This window comes from Molossus molossus, unplaced genomic scaffold (assembly GCF_014108415.1).
Source record: "Molossus molossus isolate mMolMol1 unplaced genomic scaffold, mMolMol1.p scaffold_m16_p_17, whole genome shotgun sequence".
Classification (NCBI taxonomy): Eukaryota; Metazoa; Chordata; class Mammalia; order Chiroptera; family Molossidae; genus Molossus; species Molossus molossus.
The window spans coordinates 34,903,876-34,923,487 of NW_023425352.1; the positions used below are offsets into that span (position 1 = coordinate 34,903,876).

The 19,612-nt window shown below is 42.5% G+C and overlaps 1 protein-coding gene across 5 annotated transcripts in view; it reads left to right on the forward strand.

Moving 5' to 3' along the window:
• SGMS1 (sphingomyelin synthase 1) overlaps positions 1 to 19,612 on the forward strand; it is a 264,910-nt gene that overhangs the window by 17,136 nt on the left and 228,162 nt on the right. For 4 of the 5 annotated variants that reach the window (XM_036264649.1, XM_036264653.1, XM_036264648.1 and 1 more), the window contains exon 2: positions 16,865 to 16,960. The gene's annotated coding sequence lies outside the window, so the exon portion shown is untranslated. Of the gene's footprint in view, positions 1 to 5,946; positions 6,022 to 6,967; positions 7,026 to 16,864; positions 16,961 to 19,612 lie in introns of all 5 variants that reach the window. The other variant, XM_036264650.1, reaches the window with a different exon arrangement.

Sequence of the window (19,612 nt, forward strand, 5' to 3'; positions counted from 1 at the left end):
GCCCTTGGCTGGAATTGAACCCGTGACTCTTGGGTCTGCGGGCTGACCCTCTACTGCTGAGTCAAACTGGCCAGGGCCAATCTGTTTTTAAAAAGTACAAGCATTTTAAAATATACATAACATAAAATTTATTATTTTAACCAATTTTAAGAGTACAGTTTAGTGGCATTAAGTATGTTCACATTGTACAACCATGACCTCCATCCTTCTTCAGAATTTTTTTATTATCTCAAGCTGAAACTTTACACCCATTAAATAATAACTTTCCGTCTCCCCCCTTCCCCTGCCCCCAGTCCTGGCAACCAACCCTTCTACTTTCTCTATGAATTTGACAATTCTAGGCGTCAGATAAGTGGAGTCATACAATATTTGCCCTTTTGTGTCTGGTGTATTTCTCTCAACATAATGTTTTCAAGGGTCATTCATCTTGTACCATATAGCCTTTCTTTTTAAGGCTTAATAATATTCCATTTGCATGTATATACCACATTTTATTCACTTGTTCATTAGTGCACACTTCAGTTTCTTCTACCTTTTTGCTGTTGTGAATAATGCTCTTATAAATCTGTTCAAGTCAAACATCTTTAAGTAGGCTTTAAAAAAGTAGTAAAAAACATCTCTTCTTATGATCAGTTTGATTAGAGGGCTTCCATATCCAGGTATGGTCAAGGAAATGCCTGCCTCATGGACATGAAAACATTCAGGCATTTCCAACAGCATTCGGCCGAAAGCATTAGTATGTGCCTGAGGTCAAGGGAGCTGTTTCGCAGTACCTTAGAGCAGTCTCACCGGTGAACTTGGCAGCCACCTTGAGTGAGGCCTGTCAGGGTTCTTGGAAAACAGCCTGGTGTTTTCATATCTTTTGCTCTGATAGCTTTTGCCTGTCAGTACCTCAAGAGGGAAAAGCAGGCCGTCGGGTTAGGTCCTCAACTCAGTCTAAGCTGGTAAAATTCCCATCAGAATGATTTCTGGGTATGCAGATACTATTGACCCTGTCTCACTGAGGCCACTAGGGAATTTCTGATTAGGGGTGACAGTCTGTTTGGAAGGGGGAGCAGGGGTTTTGGGCTGCAAGCTGTGTGCATACAGCGCACACTCTTGACTTAAACCTGTATATTTTTTCAAATCTGTGTGGCAGAAGAGGCCTGATGGGGAATATAGAGTAACACATTCTCCACAGACTCCTCTTGGTGGTCTTTCTGGCTTGGGGCACCACCACCTGCAGTGGCATGACTAGGTACTCTTTTGTGGAGATGTGAGAAATTGAGGTTAGCCTCATGTTTTGTGGTAAGAGAAGTGAAATGTTTTGTACTTTTATAGGCTAGATAAGAATCACCTGTGATTAACCATGCTTTAAACAATGCCAGTCAAGTTCATTTATGCTGTCCACATTTTCTGAAGGCCCATGACTATCCAGAAGAGGGAGGACACTTTCTGAGTTTACTGACAGCATTGTGGATTCTATTTTTATATTAAAAGTCTTTATTCTTGCCCTGGCTGGTTTGGCTCAGCACTTAGAGCATCAACCCACAGACCGAAAGGTTGTGGGTTTGATTCCTGGTCAGGGGCATGTACCTGGGTTGCAGGTTTGATCCCCGACCCTGGTCGGAGTCATGTAGAAGGCAACCAATTTATGAGTCTTTCTCACATCGATGTTTCTCTCTATCCCTTTCCCCCTCCCACTCTATCTAAAAATCAATGGAAAAATATCTTTGTGTGAGGATTAAAATAAATAAAAAAAAATTAAAAATAAATAAATAAAAGTCTTTTTTCTTGCTGTATTATCTTTTTTTGTTAATCATTTTCTTTTTTTTTTTTTGCATCTGTCTTGGTCTTTTTACTGATAGGTGTGTGTGTATGTGTGTGTGTGTAGAGTTCTGGAGAAAAGTCCTTGATGGAAACAGGTGACCTCTAGAACAAAATAACATACATGTTTGATATGTTGTCATATAATGTATATGTTTAGTTAATCACTTTTGGCAGTCAGTCAAATACGCTACTTCAAGGAATAATTGTAATACTGTCTGAATAAATTTTTTGGTTTAACATGCAAGATATTCAGAGATGTGTCTCTGGGAAGAAATGATAATTGGGATACTTTTGTAACATTAAACTTTTTTTTATTAATTTATTTTTGTTACATATGTTCTTTTTCCCCCATAGACACCCTCCTCTCCAAGCCCGCCCACAGCATTGTTGTCTGGGTCCACTGGTTATGCATACGTGCATATTAGCTCTTTGTTGTTCCATTAAAATTTTGAGTGTAGCTCACTAACCTGGCACTGCATCAGCTTTCTAGGCAAATGACTTCCAGTTTACAGTGAAGTCTGTTTTAAGTTATGCATTTGGTGGTTGACTGGAAGTGTGATTTCGGAGGTGCAGAATCTGCCGCATTATGGCCCCCTGGTAAGTCACAGTTAGGAGGCGGTGTTGAGAGGTTGGCAGAGGCAGGGCCCTGCCTGTGTGCCCCTTGATGGACCAGTGATACCCAGTGCTCTGTGTCTGCTGCTGAGAGTGTTAGAGGCCCCACTCTCGAAGAGGTTTTGAGCTAAATAGGAACATGAGCAATGTCTCCAGATTGTTCTTACTCACAGTATCTTCTACTGAGCCCCTTTTGATCTGAATCTTCCCTAACCACCCCACTGAGGTTGCTCATGTGGCATCACTTCTGACCCTGTGGCATAGAACGCTTCCTCCTCCTCCTCCTCCTCCCCCTCCTCCCCCTCCTCGGCTGTCATGGAACAACACTCTTCTTTCATTTCCTTTCCTCTCTTTGAGTCTCTGAGGCTCTCTACACCGCTGCTCCTTTTATCTCCCCAGTGGTTTCTTCTCTGACTCCTTCCCGGGCACCTCTGCCTGATTCAGACATGTAAATATTTGAGGTTCAGCCCCAAGCCTGTGATGTGCAGGCTCCCCTTTCTTTGGGGTGGGTTGGTGGGGGGATGGGCGTTCAGCTGGTGGAGCACTGTGATATTGTTTGGTTTTGGCTCAAAAAGTGCCTACTGTCTGAGAGGGATGGTCAGAGCAGTTTGGGCCCCTTAAATGTAGACTGTGTGGGGAAGTGATGGAGAAGGTGCAGGGCCTTCTGAGCACTGAGGCCTCTATTTTAGGAATAAGCTCTCAGGGTCAGAAACACTGATGTATAGATTAAATCTGACCTTTCTCTTTTTTTTTTTTTTTTTTTTGCATTTATCTTCAGATAGAGTGGGAGGGAGGGAGAGGGGAGAATAGAGAGAGAAACATTGATGTGAGAGAGACACATAGACTGTTCGCCACCCACATGACCCCAACTGGGTGGGGACACACTGCATCCGAGGTAGGTGCCCTTAGTGGGAACCGAACCTGAGACTCTCTGGTCTGCAGGCCGATGCTCTAACTGCTGAGCCAAACCAGCCAGGGCAGACCTTTCTCATTTTCTCTCCTGTACTGAATTTCCGGAATAGTTAATGTGACTCCTATTGGACTAAACAAGTGGCATGTATTTCAAGTGATATGCTCGTCTTAATTTTTGAAAATTCAGAATAAAGAATAAAGAATAAAATCTCAGCCTGCTCATATATGCTCTGGTTTGTCCCGATCCTCTGTCTGTAGAAGACAAATTTTGTGGGCTCCTTACAGTAACACATGTTTAAAGATACAGAGTATTAGAAATTGACTTTAGGAATTCATTTCTCACAGTTTTGTTGCCACTTGCATCTTTAAGGTCCCTTCAAATGTATGGCTGTTCAATTTAAAATAGTTATGCAGTGTTTCTTTTATGACAGTTTAGTTTTCTTTACCACTCAATTTTCTCTGTTTCCTTGAGTTAACATTTTGAGGTACTGTTTCTGATACTGCATATCTCAAGACTGTGATTTCTTGTTTTTCTTTTTCTTTAAATTTACTGAACAGCCTGCCAGAGATTTTCTTGATCAGATCCACTTGTTTGTGAAGCCCAGGTGGTTATAAAGAATGAGAGAGGGAGTATCACATATTGAGAGGCATACATCATGGTGTAATGGAAATATAACCAAGGCTTTTGACTCTTGGCAGAGTTGGGTTTGGGTGCCTTACTCTGCCAGTCATTGGGAACTCAAATTACTTGGGTTGTTTGAATCTTAGTTTTCTCATTTGTAAAATGTGGATAATAATGCTCATCTTACATATTTGTTATGGGATCATGTCTGTCAATCCCCAGCACACTGTAGGGGTATAGTACATGGCAGTGGTCATTGCTAGGGCTTCCTCTCCTAAAGCCAAATGGTATGAGAGAGTGGTCATGTTTTCATTTGTCATTTACCATTACAGAGGGTATGGACATGAGAGGTGGATGAGGAAAGTCTAGACTGACCAAGGACCTCATTTTATTGTTTGCTTGAATTGACATTGTCTAAATTAGCATCCCCACCTTTTCTCCTGACTGCTTCTTCAGCTAGCTGCAGAGCATGCAGTTAAAAATATAATAGATTAAAGTAAGATTTTTCTTGCCTGGGTGATGTGGCTTAGAGGATTGAGTGTTGACCAAGCACCACGAGGTCACCGGTTTGATTCCCAGTCAGGGCACATGCCCAGGTTGTGGACTTGATCCCCAGTAGGCGGCGTGCAGGAGACAGCCAATCGATGTTTCTCTCTTATCGATGTTTCTGTCTGTCTCTTAAAAAATCAATAAAAACATATAAAAAAATACAAGTTTTCTATCTTTAGAACCTTTGCAAATGAATCGGTTTGACTAATGAGTTCTTTCCCCAGGGAGTAGAGGCTTTACATTTATTTATTCTCATTTTATTATGAAAATATTTACACACAGAAAAACATAGAAAATAATATAATGAACATATATACCCAGCCCCCAGTTTTTATATCTATCTATCTATCTCCACTGGGCTCTCGGTTCAGGGGCCTTGCTGCCTGGTTCGCTGCTCTCTCAGGCCTGTATCCTTCTCCAGTGGCCTCCCTCCCTTCTTCCCGGAGCTAACACTATCACAGGAATCAAGCCATTGAGGTGGGAGAAGTATCATACTATGTTTGGCCAATGATAAAACTGTGAGCTAAATAAGGATTGCCCTCAAGGAACTTTTCATGCCATGATGTAAGGTAGGACAAATGAATTCAGAAATAGCTCCTATAGAAACCGGAATATTCTTCCTGCATTTGCAGAGCCAGAGTGGCCGGTTATCAGAAGTAGCCATTGGACTGAACTTGAAGAAGCAGAGGTGTGGCAGCGCTTAGTAGGCACCAGGACAGTTGAGCCAGAGCTCAGCAGTGGGAATCATGTTTCCAGGGATTGAAACTGGGTAGGTCAGAGTGGCTGGGACTGTTCTCAGATGGAGGAGAGTCACAGAAGACTAAAGTGGCCAGAGAACAAGACTGTGGAGCCCTTGCTACATATTACTAATAGTACTAGGCCCTTCATGAAGCAGGATGGCATACTAGATGAAAAGCTGACCTTTTGGAGGCATGCCATGCTGGATTCAAGTTTAGTTCCCTCTTTTTCTGGCTGTGTGGCCTGGGGCCACCTACCCTCTTTCATGTAAGGGCTGTTCTCACTTTGACTACCTAGATGTTAAGAGCATGGAAGTGAGTTTTTTGTGTGTTTTTTTAAAATTTATTTTTGTTAAATGACGTTTCTCCTTTTTCCCCCATTGACATCCTCCTTTCGTTCTTGCATCCCCCTCCGCCCCAGCACTGCTGTCTGTGTTCGTTGGTTACGCTCATATGCATAAGTTGAGAGCATGGACGTGAGTTCTTGCCTAGATAGTCCATTCTGTTTTAAGAGGTCCTCTTGCCTGTGGGAATTCAGAATAGCCAGCTAGATGATGAGAAATGTGATATTTCAGTTGGTGAAAAATGTACAGAGTGACCTGCTATACATGAAGTCATGTACAAAGTGGCATAGAACAAAGTGAATTCATCTTGTTGGCCAAATCTGCACTTCTAGTATCTTGTAAAAGACCGTCCTCTTCTCAGTCATCAAGACAGAAAGGACCAGTGACTCATCCACCACTCCTTTTCCTCTACCCCTGCATCCTTCCAGTCATCAAGGTAAGGTCATTTTACCTCATCGTTATTCTTGCATTCATCCGTATTAAGCCCTCATCACTTCCTGCCTGGATTTCTACATAGCTGTCCAATTGCGGCCTGTCTTCACTTTGTTCTCCCAGCTCTTGTCACAGACCTCTTCCCAAACCGCAAGGATGATCATGCTAGTCCCACTTAAACGTGTGCGTGGGGCCCGCTGCCCTGGGAGAAAGTCCGAGTGCAGAGTCGAACACATGAGTCTCCATCATTTATTTCTTGTCATCCCTCTCACCTGCCCTTTGCTTTCCTTGGTAGGTCTTTGCTTCCATGACTTTTGCCTGCTTAGAATGCCTTTCCCCTCCTTTACTTGTCTAATTTATTTTCATCTTTTAAGACTCCACTCATCACCTCCTTTGTGAGGAGCATCGCCATCCTAACCCACCCACCTCTGGGTTGGGTGTTTCCCCTGGGTCTGCCTGGGTAATTCCCAAGCATGCTGGGTTGTGACTGGCTATTTAGCTGTTTGCAGGGTGAGCATGCTTGAGAGGCTATATATTTTTAATGTCATTCTTCTTAGTGCCTAGCATGGTGTCTCACACATAGGCTCTCAGAAAAGATTAGAATATAAATGGATAAGAAAGAACTGTTTTATCATCCCCAAACCAGGAGGACAGACACCCTTTTTTCTCGCCACCTTTCCGTCTGTATCCGTTCCAGCATCTGCTCCACAGCCCCGCTGTGGTTGAAGGGCCGCATGTGGTTGACTTGAAAGAGGCAATTGGGATGTGACTGTATGTGTTTGAAATATATCCACCCCCCGCCCCAGTACAGAATAGCAGTAACGACATCTTGTATTTGTCTTTTTTTTTTGTATTCTCCTTAAGTTCCTCCACAGACATGATCTCATCTGGCACAGGGCACTGATAGCCTGAGTGCTAGATGTGAACACATGATTATCTCCATTTTATAGATGCAGAAAGGAAAATAAGGAGTGGAGACATTTGCCCAAAGCGAGCAAGTTGTTAATGGTAAGGAGACCAGGCTTTGAGCTGAAGTCAACTGCTCCTTCTTCTCTTTCTTGACCAGCAAAACCAGGTTCTATCATGTTGATGTTTTACGTTTAATCATCCAAAAAGAAAATTGGCAGAAGGAGTGGTGTTGGACGTTTTCTTTCTATTGACTTTGCTTGTAGGTGTCAACTGATAGTCATTGGTGCCCATTCAGTACCAATGGGAATCCCTAATTTGGGGTGTGGTGAAGAAGGACATTTGATTCAGTACAGTCAGCTCAACTGTGATAGAGCAGCCTGTGGGGAGCAGGGCTGTGAGGCAGTTCTGGGGCAGGCAGCCCTGGGATGAGGCCCCTCCCTGGCTAGACAGCACTCTGCTCTGTTTGCTCTGCTCTGCCCTGTCTGCTTCCCCTGCTCTTCTCTGCCTTGGTATGGCAAGACGTCTTGGGTGTTTCATCTTTGGTGTTCTAGCTCTGGCCCCAGCCGGAGAAATGCAGTCTTCAATCTTTGATGGAAAGCGAAAGTGCATTCTATTCCACATGCTTTTAACTGCTTTGGTCTGGCAAGACTTCTTGGGTGTTTTGTCTTTGGTGTTTCAGCTCCTGCCCCAGCTGGAGAAATGCAGTTTTTAGTCTTTGGTGAAAAGGGAAAGTGCACTCTCAGAGCCAGAGCCAGAGAGGAGCTGACTGATTTTTTATAATATATATATATTATTTATATATATTTTTTATTTATATTATATATATAATACTCACCTGAGGATATGTTTTTCATTGATTTGAGAGAGAGAGAGAGAGAGAAACATTGATGTGAGAGAGAAACATTAATTGGTTGCCTCCTGTATGTACCCTGACTGGGAATCGAACCCACCACCTTTCAGTGTACTGACAACACTCCAACCAACTGAGCCACACCTGCCAGTGCAGGAGCTGACTTATAGACAGAAGCCCCTGCCTCTGGTCCCTGATTGGTCTATCATAATGCAAATTAGAACTCCAAAAAAGGCACTATCCTGATTGGTCAGAATGGAGTCATTTTGATTGGTCAATGAAGGTGCTGTTGGGGATAGAACTATGCAGCTTTGATTGGATTGGGGAAGCCTCAGTTCTGTTGGTTGAAATAGGATCCCAGGAACTCCTTTATAAGGGTTGGCTCAAGGTCATCCCATGCACTGAAAGGTTGCTGGTTCGATTCCCAGTCAAGGCACATACTCAGGTTGTGAGTTCGATCCCTGGTCAGTGTGCATACGGGAGGCAACTGATTGATGTTTCTCTTTCACATCAGTGTTTCTCTCTCTCTCCCTTTCTCTCTAAAATAAATAAAAACATAAAAAAAGAAAAAATAAATAAAGGGTTTGCTCAGAGGGCAGGAAGACGTGCAGGCAGGCAATTGAGTGCAGGCTTCTCCCTGAAGTGCAGTTTGCTTGTAAGGGTCCTGTGTAGAAATGGCTGCTAGGCTCTTGCTTTTCAATTTGAGCCCAGTTAGCCACCAAGAGTCCTTCTTGGTAGGTATCTTCTTTCTCAGGGTCCACACAGGTATACTTTTTAACTGTTAATTTCCCTAATCTTCCTTCAGTTCTGGTTAAAAGCTCAGAGTGGTATGTCTCACCGTGTTCATTTGGCTGAAAGAATTGAAGCCCATTAAGTGATGTTCTGGGGCTTGCTGTGGACAGAGCTGAAGATTTGTCAGATTTCGGTTGGTCAGTTTGGGAATATGATTGACTTCAAGCTATTTTCCTGCTTCACAAACTAATAAGGTGACATTAATCCTTACATTGTATTTTTTACATTCTATTAAATCCTTTAAAAGTGAAATATTTCTCTCCATTCTAGAATTCTGGAGACTTGCATAAATGGCTCACCAGCACTCAGCAGTCATATTCTTAATTTCCAGGAAATTCTAAATTTTGAAAATTGCATCCTCTGAAATAGGCTGTTGCAGGAAAACTACTCCTACACGCCTCATTAAATTTTAGGCTTTTAACAGCAAAGATGAAGGTAGAGTGGGATGGAAAATGCAAGGGCAGAACAATGAGGACCCAATAAAGTTACAGTCAGACAGTGTGCAAGGTTCGATGGTAGTCTCTTTTACTTTTTGGGCAGTCACTCTATTGATCTCTGAAATATCTATATAATCTGTTGTTTGTTTAAAAAAATTTTAAAATTACGGATGATATAAAATATTAGTTTCAGGTATATAACATAGTGATGAGGCATTTATGTAACTTACGAAGTGATCACCCCAATAAGTCTAGTACCCACCTGACACTGTACAGTTATTGCAATAGTATTGACTTTATTCACTGTGCTGGACCTTACATCTCCAGGACTAATTTGTAACTGCCAATTAGTACTTTTTAATCTCTTCCCCTTTCTCACCCATCCCCCCAACTCCCCTCTCTTCTGACAACCATCAATTTGTTCTCTGTATCTATTAGTTTGATTCTTTTTATTTGTTTATTTTGTTTTTTTAGATCCTCATATAAGTGAAGTAATATGGTATTTGTGTTTTTCTCTCTGACTTCTTACCTGTTAAATAGGGATCTACATTATAATATTTTCTCTGAAGGTTATTGAGTGAGAGTTTTGAAGAATAATGTAGGACACGTGCTCAGCAGAAGGCCTGGTCTGTGATGCACACTGAGCAGCCATTGGCAGGGCTGCCCCTGTTCTCTTCAAACACCTCCCACTTTACTGAGGCTGTTTCTGCCCCTCCCTGGCCACCTCCCTCTGGAAAATTGCCCTTTGGTAGTCACTCTGGATCAAATAGAACCAACACAAGAATCAGCCTTTTTTTTTCTTCTTCTTTTAGGGAACATGTTTCTCTGTTTTCTCTGTGTAGCTCACTGATTGATTGCATCATTTGGTCAAGAAAGATGGGGTTGGACCAATTTTGCAAAGCAGAACTACAGTGCTGTAGGTACTACTGCTCCCCCATCCCTCCTGTAAACGTGAAAAGGACCAGTCACTGTGGAGATTGCTGGTAGCTAACCTGAGTGGCCTGTTTCTAAGTTTACATTTCATATTTTATTTTCTTAAAAAATTTTTTTTGCCATTGAGTTTTTTATTTTTTAGAGAAGTGGAAGGGAGGGAGGTGCATATATAGAAACATTGATGTTGAGAGAGACACATTGATTGGTTGCCTCCCTCATAGCCCTGCTTGGGGCTGGGAAACTTGTAACCTAGGCACGTGCCCTTGATCAGAATTGGACCCATGACTCTTTGGTCTGTGGGCTGATACTCTAATTGCTGAGCCAAACTGGCCAGGGCCATTTCATATTTTGAATACCTAAGCTTAGCAAAAGGGCTGCAATGGAGGAACCTTATCTGTCATTGCACTGGTGTATGAAGTGTTGCTGAAATTATTTTTGTCATTTACTAGTCATTTAGTCAAGATTTTTTGTTATTGGCTAGGTAATTTGGGATGATTCCCAGGAAACGGGAAATACTTTGAAGAGATGTTGCTGTTTGAAATGAGTACTTAAGATTTTCTAAAGTCAGTAACAGAAAAGTTAAATGAGCCAAATGCTTTACTTGGAGTGCATTCCAGCTTCCATGTTTATGTAAAGAATGCCTGACTTTTACTAATATCATAAAGGGTTGATCTAGTTGGCAAAGGTTATTCTAATTAGGGTAGGACAGAAAGAGAAAAATCATAATACTAGTTTTAAAAATCACGATACAAAGATGGCCTTTCACAAATGGTCAAGTCTTCCATCATGGAGCATGCAGGGTTTTATCTGTGGAGCAAGGGTATCATCATTCAGGCTGGCCCCTTGCTTTTTCAGTTAGAAACTAGAGCACGTTTTCACTCCTCCAGTAGATAGATAGCTGAGCGCATTTCCACTCCCCCTGTCGTTAGATGGCTGAGCGCGTTTCCACTCCTCCGGTAGTTAGATGGCTGAGCGCGTTTTCCCTCCTCCGGTAGTTAGATGGCTAGAGCGGGTTTCCACTCCTCCGGTAGTTAGATGGCTGAGCTCGTTTTCCCTCCTCCAGTAGTTAGATAGCTGAGCGCATTTCCACTCCTCCTGTAGTTAGATGGCTGAGCTCGTTTTCCCTCCTCCAGTAGTTAGATAGCTGAGCGCATTTCCACTCCTCCGGTAGTTAGATGGCTGAGCGCGTTTCCACTCCTCCGGTAGTTAGATGGCTGAGCGCATTTCCACTCCTCCGGTAGTTAGATGGCTGAGCGCGTTTTCCCTCCTCCGGTAGTTAGATGGCTGAGCGCGTTTTCCCTCCTCCGGTAGTTAGATGGCTGAGCGCGTTTTCCCTCCTCCGGTAGTTAGATGGCTAGAGCGGGTTTTCCCTCCTCCGGTAGTTAGATAGCTGAGCGCGTTTCCACTCCTCCGGTAGTTAGATGGCTGAGCGCGTTTTCCCTCCTCCGGTAGTTAGATGGCTAGAGCACGTTTTCACTCCTCCAGTAGTTAAGCACGTGTCTGACGCCGACTGTGTGCCAGGTCCCTTTTATGTGTTAGTCTCTTAAATTCTCACAACAACCCTTTGAAATAAAAGATAGCCCCATTTTACAAGATGAGGGAAGGAGACTTGACTTGGGGTGGAGAACACACAATACAATGTACAGATGATGTATTACAGAATTGTACACATGAAACCTATATAATTTTATTAACCAGTGTCACCTGAATAAATTCAATGAAAACTTTTAAAAAGATAGCCCCATTTTACAGATGAAAACATTGTGTGGAGAGGCCATTTGACCTGTCCATTGTAACCCATGAGGAGGTGGTATCTAACCCAGTTTTTCCCACTGTGCCTGCTGGTCTTACTGGCACACACTCCGCTTCTGCCTGTCATGGAGGTATGGCAGCTGCCACCACCGCTCACCCAGAAGGCCAGCACACCTTCTCCCAATTTGGCATATGTTTCTTTCAGAGGTGCTTTTCTAGGACCTAAGGTCAAACTTTTCTACCACAGATCCTGGGATTAGGTACTTTTCTTTTGTCTAGAAGGCCCACCGTAGAAAGAGCATGAACTATGAAGTCAGAGACAAGGTTCAAGTAGTATCTCCACCATTTTTATTTTTTTGCCTATGTGATTTTGGTCAAGTTACTTAAATTCCTAGAGCCTAAGTTTCTTCAGCCATAAAATGGGAATAATACACGCCAGGTGGCGAAGTGGGAGGGTTAAAAATGATGCAGCAGGGCATTTAACAAGTGCTTGGCATGTTGTCGATGCTTAGGAACAGGTAGCTTTTATAATTGTCACCATTGCAGGGCCTTTCGGCTGGTCTGGGGACTGAAGAAGCTGCCCAGAATAGTGGTTATGAAAATGGATTGTGAAGTAAACCTTCTGGGTTCAAATCCTTATTCTGCCACTTATCAGCTGTGTGGTTGTGTACAACTTAATTGCTTTTTGTGCCTCAGTTTCCTCTGTCTGTAAAATGGCTGTAATTATAGTTTTCTACTTCATAGGGGTAAATGATTGTAAAGAGACAAATAAGAACTATCAAGAGGTTGAGTTGAAATGACCTCATTTTGCTCATCTAGTGCCATTGTTCTGTTCAGCAACATATGAACCTCTTTGAAATTTACAGTAGTATTTCTTCTCTTCTTCCTGCTCAGTTGAAAGAATTTTTTTTTGTATTTAATGCTAACATAATGTTTGATATTGTTTTTACTCGAAATATATACATTATCATAAAAGTTACTGTTGCCACTTAAGTTGAATGAACTAAATCTACAAGAACATCATTTTGTGTAGAGGATACATAAGTATTATTTTTTGTAGAATTACTACACATAAAATGAGGTATAGTAAATAAAAATCTCATTTTATAGGTGAAAATGTAAAAAACATAACTAGCTCTCTGTTAAAAGAAAAACCCCAAATTACGATTTCATTGAAATGATTTGACTTTCCTGCTTTAATCTTGAATTTGGCTGGGTTGCATGCGAGTTAATTTTTTCCCTCTCTGAGATGACAGCAATAAGATAAGACCATGGATTTCAGTCCACCAGGAGGAAAACAGTCTGAATTTAACATTGGTCTAGAAATCCAATTGGACTTAACCCCTGTGGGCAGTGTGTGGTGCTGGCGGGTCTGTATCATTATTCTGAAGGCTGTACTGATGTCCTGTGACTAATACGTTCCAGCTGTCTGGGCCATTACTTTGGAGTACTGTTTATTTGCAGTAGTGATGCTGCAAATAGGAAAAGCTTTCCTTTTGTTGATTGAAAGCTTTGCTGGTAATTAGCAAAACAGGCATGCCTCTTATTTGGAGAGAGACTAGAAAGGTGGCTTAAGAGTCAGTTGTGCACAACCACTTTGGAAAACAGTTGGACATTCCTTCGGAGAGTTGAACACTGCAGCCCCAAGCCCAGCTCTCCTCTCCTAGGTATTGCCCTGGAGAAACTTGCTGGGTCCTCTGCGCGAGGAGCATTAGAATGTAAATGGCAGCGTTATTCATACAGCAAAAATCTGAAGACTCCCCAGATGATCCTCAGCAGTAGAATAGAGCAGTAAATTGTGCATATGTTCATTCAGTGAGAACTGTATGGTGGAGAAAAATCTACTGTAGCCACACGAGTCAACATGAATCTCAAACTCGTAAGAGGCAAGTCTTAGAATGCATACAATCTGTTTCATTTACAGTAGGCTTACAACCAGGCAAAATGGAACAATGTATTGAGACTACGTATGTGGTAAAGTCATAGAGAGGAAAGGAATAATTAACCCAGAATTCAGGCTGGTGGTTATATGTGCAGGGAGGCAGGGCAAGGAGGAATGGTGGGGGGTCACCAGGAAGGGGCACACAGGTCTTCCAAAAACAGAAAAACAAATCCCAAACCAGCAGCATCAACTGGGTATTTTGTACATGGGATTTATTTTATTATTCTTTAATCTGACATGTTGTTATATTAGTTATCACTGTTTAATAAGCAGCTTAAAACACTGATAAACATTTCTGATCTCACACAGTTTCTGTGAGGGTCAGGAAGTCAGGAGCAGCTTCGCTGGGTGGTTGTATCGGGGTCTCGCATGGCATTGCAGTCAAGATACCAGCCGAAGCAGCCACCTCTGAAGGCATGGCTGGCTGGAGGGTCTGCTCCTCAGAAGGCTGCTTCCCTTGGCTGCAGGAGGTCTCAGTTCCTCAACACGTGGGTTCATCTTTAGAGCACTTGAATGTCCTTGAGACATGGCAGCTTTCCTTCCAAGAGTGAGAGAGAAGCTGCCCTTTCTCCTAGCCTTTTTTTGTTGTTATTAATCCGTACTTGAAGATAGTTTTCCATTGCTTCCTAAAGGAAGGAGGGAGGGAGAGAGAGAGAGAAACATCGATGTGAAAGAGACACATTGATCACCTGCCTCCCGCACAACCCTGACCAGGGCCAGGGCATGTGCCCTTGACCAGGAATCGAACCTGAGACCCTTTGGTCCATGGGCCAATGATTTAACTGCTGAGCCAAAATGGCCAGGGCTGACCCAGCCTTTAGGTCACACACCTTCATTTCCCTAATGTTGTACTGATTATTCATGCCAACCTGAGTCACATGGGAGGGGCTACACAGAGCATGCCTATTGGAGGCGGGATCATTGGGGGCTATTTTGGGGGCTGGCTACCACAGTTATGTACTTTTTAATGTATTATATTTTACAGTAAAAAGTATTTAGAGGCAAACTAAATTGATAAGCTCATTTTTCTTTAGTAGTGATGCAGCCGTCCATATAAGTGAAAATTACTGTGAGTGCTGAATGTGTGAGCAGTCAGTATGGGGCTGAAGAAAAGTCAGTGTTACAAACTGGGTACCTGAACGGCAAGAACCTGCCTGACAGGGTGTGCATGGGCAGGGAAGCTGGTGGGAAGGGCAGTGAAGAGAGGACTTTCAGTGATCCTTATGCCAGGATGTGTGGTGCAGAGGGGTTGTGTGTGCCTAGCCTTCGTCTCCCTGACCTAGATCTGGAGAAATCTGAGATTCCTGGTTTTGAAGAGAATTCTTCAGACCAAGGGCCATGGGTAGCTTTCAGGGCTCACTGTGATATAAAATCCCTACCAACTTCACATGTTCTCCCAAGACCACCTTTAATGATAAAGGAGAGTCCACCCCTCCCTGACACATAAGGGTGTAGCTAGAAATGAACTAGGCAGGTAAGGAGTTTTAGCTTAAAGATTTATGCAATGATGACATTCTACTCCAAAATGCCTATTTGTTTTCATTTTAACAACTTTTAAATTACTGATTCATTTCCTTATCCTCATCAAAACTTTGAGTCAAGTTGATGTTTCCAAAGGTGCATCATGTTTTTTCCTTGATTTTGTGTAGCTCCTGGAATAACTTCTTGGTGAGTTTTCCTGGGGTCTAAGTGCTGAGGTTGTGAGTCATTGAGTCACATCTTATCTCCTTTGTGGGTTGCACTGTCCTTGTGAACAGGTGTTTCAGCCCGCAGGTTGAGGAGGCAGCTTGGAGAGGTTCTCTGGAGTTTTACTCAAGCTAAGGTTGAGGAGACAGGACTGAAAGCCAGGTGCAGGGGTCCCTGACTAGCTTTCCTCAAGCTTTTCTCTGCCAGCACCTTCGCAGGTTCAGGTTAAACACTGATACCCTGAAATCCCTGTGCTTGCAGAATTCTGGCGACCAACAGATGAAAGGCCACTTTAGGCCATTGTGTAGGGACACTACATTCTCCCAACTGTAGTTTTTTTTTTTAAATGCTGCTTCCATCTTTATTGTGGAGCAGTGTCTATGTCATTATATTATATTATATTATATTATATTATATTATATTATATTATATTCTGCACTCTATAAAAATGAATGGAAAATCCTCAATAGCAAGTTAATTGCCTTTTGTTGTGGCAGAGATAAGAATCATCAAGAGTGCCATGTGGTGCTGGTTTTACTTTTATTGGCCAACAGCGTGCTTTCTTGAGAAAGAAGGGGGAAAAAGGAAATATACACACACACAATGTCAAAAATAGGGTTATTGTGTTTAAAAGTAATTATAGTAATTGGTAATCATAAATTATGACTGGCACTATTAAGAATGATTATTAATATATGCTCTCAGGGAACAAACTAGCACTCTTCATCCCCCAATGGCACGTGAATGTGTTGTTTGGCCATTTTGCTTTGAGATTGGCTTTTAGGAGAGCATCCTGTTGGGAGTGTGTGTGTGTGTGTGGTGGTGGGGGGGGGGGGGTGAGAAGGGAGGGGATGACCTGTATGGTGAGTCCTGAGCTTAGGGTCAGAAGACCTAAGTTGGAATTTCATCTCTGTTGTTTTCTAGTCGAATGTTTTTGTCATGCATCATCTCTGACACTTAGCTTCCTCCTCTGGAAAATGGAATCAGTAACCTCTGCTTACCTTGCAGGGCTGTGGGGGAAGATCCATTATAATAGATAATGTCAAAATGTAAGGTGTGGGGGAGGCAGCAGGAATGTGACTTGCAGGCCACAGAACTCTGGTGCCCCGTAGCATGTCCTGTAATTGAGTACAGTAGTAGATTGGGTCATGGGGATCAGAGGTTCTGGTGTGATTCTAAGAGTGTCCGGGGATGCTTCTAGGTGTGGTCTCAGAAATCCAGAGTGAAGCTCAGGCCCTTGAAGCTCCAGTTTTCATTTGAGTGGAAGTTTGGGCTACATCACTACCCTGAAACTGATGTGAATGAAAAGAAACTTACTGAGGAATTCCTTTGTTCCAGAAGGTCACAGGGTGGAGAGGTTAACAGTTGTTCCCACCTTCAGTATGTGATGGGATCATTCTTTTCTCTTTTTGCTTAAAAAACAAATAGTTACAACAGTATTTTAATCTAGAGACTTGTCATATACTGAGAACATTTTCTCAAGTGAGGTAGCATTAACTTAATGCAAGTCGTTGGTGATAACATGCTGTTTTGCTTATTCTTGCAGGGTGAGGGCAGCATGAACGATCCCTGAATGTGCCTGTGGGCATATTTAGCCATTCATTTTTCATTAGGAGGAAGAAGACAGCCATCCACTTGAAAGGTGAGTAAACATTTCTATGCAACGTTTTATTATAAACATTTTCAGACATACTGAAGAATTAAAAGAATGTGCAGGATTTCCTACCTACCCACTACTTACATTTAATAGTGGTTGGCATTTTGCCACTGTGTGTGTGTGTGTGTGTGTGTGTGAAGTTTGTATATTTTTCTGCTGAAACCTGCAGATTACAGACATCATGACACATTATCCTAAATACTTGGGAACGAGGCTCCTAAAAATTAAGGATATTCTTCTCTGAGAGGCATTTTAGAACATTTATAAACTATGCAATATAGAATAGTTTAATTCTGCAGTTATAATTTCCTATTGAAAGGTGTAATCTTGAATTTATGCTCCCTTAATAGCTGATCTAAATAAAGTCAGATTTTAAAAAAAGTGTTTAAACAGTGGTTTATTTAATGGACAGATACACAGTATGAATTTGTTTGTTATGAGAAACATTTGAATGTAAAGGATTGGAATTTGCACTGTATATGGGCCCTGTATAAGGGAGGATTACTGTGCTTTCTTGAATCCTTAAAATCTGCCCATCTATCCACTGTGGCTGCTGTTTATTGTTAGGTCAGTGGATCTGATTACAACTCCTGCTTCTTCCTGATCAGCATTCACAAGCAGACCAGTCTCTGTGTTCTAATGTGATCAAAGGTCTTAATTGATTTTTTAACCTGAAATTATTAGGAGAATGTGGAAAGAATATGAGTGGTAATGTCATGTTGAGTTTATTATATTAAAATCAACATTGGAGTGATTCAAAATGATTCTCAGCCCATAATTTGATGCCTTGAGTTGAGACTATACATAAAATCTTAAAGATGTGTTCAGCTATGATTATAATTGTAGATTATTATACATTATGGCCAATCACACAGTCAGTTATTATAACTGTAGTTCTTGCAGGGTGGCTGTCAACCGTTCTACATTCTCTCGGCTACATTTTATTTCTGGTGTCTTCCTCAAGTGGTCCCGAGTATCTAAGCATTTCTTCATAGATGTTTATAAATAGACTTGCCCATTTAGAGCATTATTTTAAAAGAAGTCCATTTAAGTGAGCCATTTAGGACAGCAGAGACTTCTGTCCTCGAGATCGTTTAGCACAAGACGTTAGTGGCAGCTGTAAGGCGTCTTCAAAACACACTGACATTCCGAAGGAGCCGGTGCCTGGGGTTGGCGCTATCTCAGAGTGATCTAGTTTGCTTTTTGCCCTTTGGCCTCGATCTGATTATACTTTGAAAAGATGAGGAGGAATAGTGTGGGGCTCCCTGTGGGGCAGAAGGCTGGAAGAACTGTCGAAGGGATGGTGTGTGGGGCCCTGGGTGGGGCCTTCCACTGGCTCTCTGGCCCTGGGCCACTTAGATATGGGGAACTGATTGTTTTACTTTCTATTGAAATAGAACATACATACAAAAAAATACACATATCATAAGTCTACAGCTCAAAATAATTCTACAAACTGAACTCACCCTTGTAACCAGCACCCAGATCAAGAAACAAAACATTACCACTACATGCTTCTTTCTGACTGCCCACTCCATGGGTAGCTACTCTCTTGACTTCTAGTAGCATAAACTCATGTTGCTATTTTCTCTCTCTCCTCTGTGTGTGTAATATATAATGCCAGTTGGACTTTTTGCTCTGGTTTTTCTCATTCAACAGTGTATTAGAAGATCCCTCCATATTGTTGCATATAGTTATAGATTGTTCATTTTTATTGTTACCGAGCATCCCAACGTGTGTGAATACAACAGTTTATTTATTCTGTTAGATGCAGGTAATTTTTTTCTGTTCACCCTCCCAGAGCACCCTCCAGCAGAAATGAAGAATAAACAGTTTTATCCTCATTACGGTTACAGTGGAGGTGGCCCCGGGTGGTCCTACCTCTGCCCAGCTTCTGTTGTGACATGAAGGAGGAGTCCAGGTGGCAGAGAAGATTGAGACCCAGTGGGAGGTGTGTGTGGTTGTGCAGTCCTGTAATGACTCTGCCTCTCCTGTGCCCAGTCGTGTCCCTGCTAGCACGTTTTCTCCCTCCTTCGCTGCCGCTGTCACGCTTGTACGTCCCCTTCGAGGAGACAGTGCAGAGCATGCATGTTTTTATGGTTGGAGTCATGTGAGTGGCGATCAGTGAACAGTTAAGCTCATTAGGTATTGATGTTTGGGTTAGGTGAGGGGCGAAGAATTTAAAGCTGTGGGCTGGCTCTTGAGGAGCCTGTGTTGCGGTTCTAGATTCACAGGTATGGCCATGGGCCATGGGCCACATCCTGGAAACCACCTGTATGGTAGAATTCAGGACGTAATGTCAGGCTTGCCCGGGCCAGTCTGTAACATGACAGAAATTAGCTGGGGGTTGTTCAGTAAGGAGTGATGGGCACAGTAGAGAATGAATGTATATCCTTTGCCCAGTTTTTGACCCAACAAAACTTGTCTGGCTGAATTCATCAAGTTCACCAGTTTCCAACCTTTAGGGAATAGACTGCTCATTGTAAGAAAGTGGTTCCCGCCCTGGACGGTTTTGCTCAGCGGTTAGAACATGCGCACTTGGACCAGAGAGTCTCCGGTTAGGTTCCCAATAAGGACACGTACCTTGGTTGCAGTTTGTCCCCGGCCTGGTTGGAGTCATGTGGGTGGCGACCAGTC